Genomic DNA, 6000 nt, shown 5'->3' on the forward strand with positions numbered 1-6000 from the left:
TATACTCATAAAGAGACTAGCAGGGTGTGTTTAGTAATAAATAAATATAATTTATATATATACCTGGTGTGGTTTTCCTTTCATCTAGTCATTCAAGAGATTATAGACTGGTAAAACAAACTGCTTTACATTCTTTCAAGACTTAGCCTGAAGGCTTCTCTCCATAGCTACCACTAGGAAAGCTTTCAAATAAGGTTGTCTTTAACCTATCATCAATAAGGGGTTGTTTGGACTGGTGCAAGGTGCCCCCTATACCTAGTGGACAGCATATACCAGGCCAACTTCTCACACTATATAATGTGAGACGGCCTCCCTCATACCATTCATTGTCCAAATGAGCTTGATGATGTTACCTCTATCCGTTCGCAGGGCGTTTTCAAAGAGATCTGTGTCCCTTGGGGTGGAGTGTGGCCTGAGTTTTTTCATTGAAGACTGGGTTGACTGCCATCCTGCTAGTCCGGAGGAGCTTTTTGTCGCGACCCTTTCTCTTGCTTGCTCCCTGCTGTTTTGGTGGGCCGTCCATCTTTTATTGGGTCTTGTTAAATTCTGGTGACCCTGCCATTGGTGAAGGTGCCACCCCAGTGTTGGATCTAGCAGTCCCCAGGCCTTCATTTTTCCAGCCGTAAAGGTGGCTGCACTTCAGCCCCTCTGACTCCACTGGAGGTGGAGCCTCTGAGTGACCTGCCTTAGTGTTCAGGGGTACTATCCTCGTTTGGGGCCTGTCTTTAATTATGTCTTTGAGGTCAACCAGTAGATTTGACATCATCACCGGAAGTGTTGACAGCTTGTCTAGGACAGGAGAGCAGCCACACCTCTGCCCTATTCCCTGTGTGTCAGCCTGTGCCGTCTTTCAGTTTGCAATTTTCTCATCAATGCCTGACACGTACATTGCTAGAGTATTCAGGAGGCTAATTTGTATGTCCATTTTGTTTGCCTGAAAATTGAGTACCTCTTCTGAGCTCTGCAGAATTCTTAACATGGTTGACCATAAGTCCCCTTGTGAGTTTTTGCTTCCTTTTGGGTTAGGGCTGGAGTTTGTTGGTGCCTCATTGCCCAATGAGGCAAGCTTCCTCTCCCATTCCTTCGAGTAGAGATATAAGGTATCATTCAAAGCTGCTAATGAGTCCTCGTTGTCAGTACCAGCCAAATTGTCAGCTGTTCCTGAGGGCTCAATGCAGTGGGGGGATAATCGCAGCTACAGCACGATTCGGCGGAGTTGAACAATTGTTATGGGATCCCATTCCTAGCCCTAGCTGTGTGTCAGTCCTGAGTATTTGACATTTCCTTTCTTCCTCCTTCAGGTTGGTTTATTAACTGTAGCAGGTCGTCCCACTCCTCAGTGGTTGACCGAGTGTTGGCTGCGAGAAATGTTCTGCTGTCAGGGGGATATCATTTTTCATCACTGTTTCCTCGGTCAGCTCAGAGTGTTCTAAGAGCTCTAGGCATAAAGGGCTGATTTTGACTCTCAGGCTGGCTTGAGCTACTAGCACCATATCCAGGTTATCTGAATTATTCTGCTTAACAGGGGACCTATTGATATCTTTAAGTATCCTGGTGCCATTGCTGGATGTGAAACCCCCCGCCTGCCGGGGGGGGGGGGGGGGGTAGCTGAGTTTTGAGCCAGTACTGTGGGGCTTAGGGAAACAGGAAGCCCTTTGATGTTCATGTTGCTTAAAAATAAGACTCCCCCAGCGTCTTTGAAGAAGGTAAACTTAAATGTAATCTTTGACTGTAGCAGCCCCTCATTGGCCTCCCTAGGGAAGCATGAGAGGTCCAGGAGTGTAATTGTTGGAGTTTAGTGTGGAGATACCGATATAGGTCTTGGTGCCAGTGGCTGGCCTGGCTGCTTTAGCGTATTCCTTTTCCTCTTTTGGGTCACCACTGGAACCCCGGATTCCCCTGATCACAAGCTGGGATCTTTTTCCTCAAGTTATTCCAATGGGCGTCAGGAGGCCCCATCTCCCGTTGATTTATGCGGCGCCCGATCCCAGTTATCTCACAGTAAAAGCCAGAGCCAATGTTGCCTTCCTCCTGTGGCTACAAATAACCCTTTATCGTACACTGCCTACTGGGAGAGGCATGAGCAGACCAGTACCCAATATTAGTTGAGCCTTGTGTCCTGTTAGATACTTTATGGTAAAAGTATCGGAACTCACTACAATAGTTCTCAGCTGGCTGTTATGAGAACTTGTGGACAATTCTTAGCCTGTGGCTGCCCAGTGGGGATGTGCTGTGTATCCCAGCAGGGATTGCAACCAAAACTGAGCTTACTGGCAGAGATCAAGGGCGGGGGGGGATAGTGGCAATATTGTGGTAAAAATGGTAAAGGCGGAGCTGGTACGTGGTTCTAAAAAGGAATGCACAAGCTACACCCACCTAAAGCTGGCCACCTTGGCACCTACCAGTTGTGTGCCACAGCTCTATGGCTTTACCTTAGCTCATACTTCACCCTTCGTGCCAGAGCTCAGCAATCTCTGCCATCCTAGTTTCCTTCTTCCTTTGGAGCTTCTCTGGACCTTGGATTGCATCGCTCTCCATGAGGGATTCGCCACCTTCTCCACTTGAAGCCCTGTTGACATGCAGTCTCAGTATCTCCAATGTGTGCTCTGCAGACCTTCAATGCAGACGCAGGCCTGCAAGCAATGCAGGAGGTCCTGGAAGTCTTGGCACCAACCTTCCCTTCCTGGGAGCTGGCTGCAGAACAGTACGTGTCTCTGTCTGATATCGCGCCTCCGTCCTGCTAGGAGTCAAGAGCTGCAAGGGACTGGTGTCAGCGGGGCTGCAGTCTGGGGGCCACAGCTCTAGAGGCCTGTGTGGACTGGGGGCCCCTGGGTTGACCATCTGTGAGCCTCAGATGTCTCTCGTGCTGCCACTTGCTTCTCGTGGCACCATTCTCCTCAGCTTCACCTCACAGGCTGCAAACCACACAAGCTTCACGCTCAAACTGTGCCCTCCAAGCTCCTGCCTCTGCTTCTGCTTCCTACATCCTGCATCAGACTCTGCACTGCTAACCATGAACTCTTGATTCTGTTGTGTAATGTCAGTGGTGCAATATATATATAATCTAGGCCTATTCCAAAGTCCGTCAGCACTCTTTGCTCTTTCATTCATTATTACTTTCTGTTTGAGATTATCTGTCCTTACTGTTCAATCGACACTTGGTCAATCCCCACTGCTTGAATGCACCTATTTTTGAGGACGCGCATTTATTTTTCCTCAACAGGCTTTGATCCAGAACAAAGGAGAGAAAAACCCCAAAAGTAGGAAAGGGGGAAGAGAAAGGCAGACAAACAGTGACACCGGGACAAAACAGGGATAAACAAGCACCTGCAAGAGTGAGATAAAGAGGCAGGGAGTGAGGTGGAAGCAAGACAATGCAATGTTGAATTTAGCACACCAACATTTGATAATGCCAGCCGCGGACATCTGAGCAAAACTTTGGGCCCTGGGACTTATTCTTATATAAATTAAGCACTTCCTATTGCTCTTCCTATCAGAAATCTATTCACTGTTCGTCTCCTTTCCTACCTTTCCAACCTGATTCTTTTTATTTAGCATCCTACTGCAATGCATGTCTCACTTCTTTTTGCCATCTGAGTTCAACAGAAACCTAAGTTCTCAGCTTTATCTCTGAAACCCCCAACGCATCTAGTTTTGATGCCTTTATAAATTCTGCGCTGCTCACATGTGCACAGTCGATGATTTCCAGTGGTGCCTTACTACTGAAATTATAAACACAATACAATCCTGCAATTAGGATTATTCTACTAATATGCTAAATTAATAGGAGGCATTCTCTTACCAGAGACATACAGGATCTTATTTAGGGTTTCTCAGATGTGAAACTTTAACAAAACGTAACGGGTGTCCCCTCTGCCATATTAAAAGTGCCAAACATAGGCTGTAATGCTCTTTGTAATAAAGTGAAGGAGAAATCCTCCACCGCTGTCATGTAATTGTACTTGGATTTATATAGTGTTTACTACCCCTGACGAGGTGTCAAAGTGCTTTACAACGAATAGCACGCTACTCTGGAATGGTTAGTGGTTAGTTGTACAGAATTAAGGAAACCAAACAAGAAAATAATGCAAAAATGATAATACATACTGTCAATGAGAACCCAGAAGCGACAATGATTATAGCAAAAGTACGAAACAGTTTTTATTGTACATCAAAAATGTGTAAAAACAATGTAATCATTCTTGCAAGGGCTAACGTATCTAACATGCACACTTTCAATCATACACTCAAAAATATACAAACATATAAAGATTTGTGAACAATAATATATAGATAATAATTAGTGTTACACAATTGCATAAAAATAGTGTGGCACAAATTTTTGGTTGACTAGAATGTATTCTACGCGCGTTTCGGCACACACGGGTGCCTTCATCAGGAAAAGTTGGCCACTAAGATAGGGGACAATGGTGATTCTGGAATATCTTTATAATGAAGGACCAAATTCTTATAATAGGGTATACACAATAAAGTTGCTTTCGCACAAGCGGATGAACTTAAAAATTGGAGTCACAGGTGGTCCAATAATATTACTTATTTTAGCAGCGAAAATTATTATAATATCTTGAAGTGCATTGATGAAAGTTGGCTGAAGACTTCTGATATGAAGACCAACCAAATTCGTAAAGATGCAATGTAGCGCAAGATATTGGAAGTCACAATTTTAGCTCGTTCGTAAGCTTCTAGGTCCACAATGATATGTTGAATCCAGTATTTCATGGATTTTTTTTTTCAATTTGATAATGTTCAAGGTTATGGGGCAGCGCTTCCGGGAATGCGCACGTCTTTTCCTACGGTTAGTGGTTAGTCCAGTGGTTGTTGTTGGGTATTTTGATTAGCAATGTGCTGTTAAGAGAAAATGCATCCATTAACTCCGGTTACTTTGTTATATATTAATATCAGGTAAATGTGATCATTAGTGGGGGCTATGTGGTTTCAGGTCAACTGTTGGTGGGATAGATAGGCTGGCAGATATTAGTTATTGTTAGATCACAGGGATAGGGATTTAAAGAGGAGAGGTTGTGATCTATGAAATGAGGTATCAGCCAAATGCAGAATTACAATAAGAAGGATTGGGGCAGACAGGCAAGAGACAGAGGATTGTTTAATTAAACTACTATTCTCAGAAATAGAAGATATGCAGAGGATGGAAGCCAAGAAGAGGGTCACTCTGAAGGAAGAAAGGAGAGGAAATAAGCAAGACTAAATGAATGCCATTTTTTCATGCAGTGTTTATGAGTAAAGTAGGAGAAGGCTCTCTGTGTTAGCAAGTAGTCCGAGAATGTAAACTGTGGAGACTAACATTATACATAGTGTTCTATATCCAGGGCAAACAGCTTAAACATGTGATTGCAAGCTTATACACCATTCAAACATTAAGAGCCCTAGGCATTGCAGAAAAAAAGTGTGATGCTCATTTAAAGTGCTCCAGTGCCCCCGAACCCGAGTTCGCGCTATATAAAACTGTAAAATATAATCCGTATGCCGTGTAATTCCCTCTTTCAGTCACGCTTAGAGAGTGTGTGAGGCAACGGCCAGAAATGTTGAATCCAGAGCCGGGGAACAAGGCTCGATTCTCCGCATCGACCCAACATCCCGTGACTCCGGGCAAACCACTCCATCTCCTCATGCCTACAAAATCGGAGTGTTCCTGTACAATGCAACTGGCTCCCATTCAAAGCAATCCAACACCCTCTGGTCGAGCTCACATAACACTATGTGAAAGACAAAGGGAGGCTAAACCCATGGCTATGCAGAGGTGGGGCCGGAGACTTGTTGATTAAGAGGCTGATAGGGAGACCCATTTTTTGGGGGCTTTTTGCAGGGAGGCGTCCTGGAGGGTAGTGGGTGAGATGGCACCTGAGTTGATTATCCTGTTCCTCCCTCCGGTCTGCTCCTGGTTCAACCCACGTTTCCCGGTGTGGAGGAGGCCCTGACACTCATGCAAGAAACAGGCAGCTAGTTGGGACAGGAAGAGTG

Source organism: Triturus cristatus, chromosome 1_1, assembly GCF_964204655.1.
Source record: "Triturus cristatus chromosome 1_1, aTriCri1.1, whole genome shotgun sequence".
Classification (NCBI taxonomy): Eukaryota; Metazoa; Chordata; class Amphibia; order Caudata; family Salamandridae; genus Triturus; species Triturus cristatus.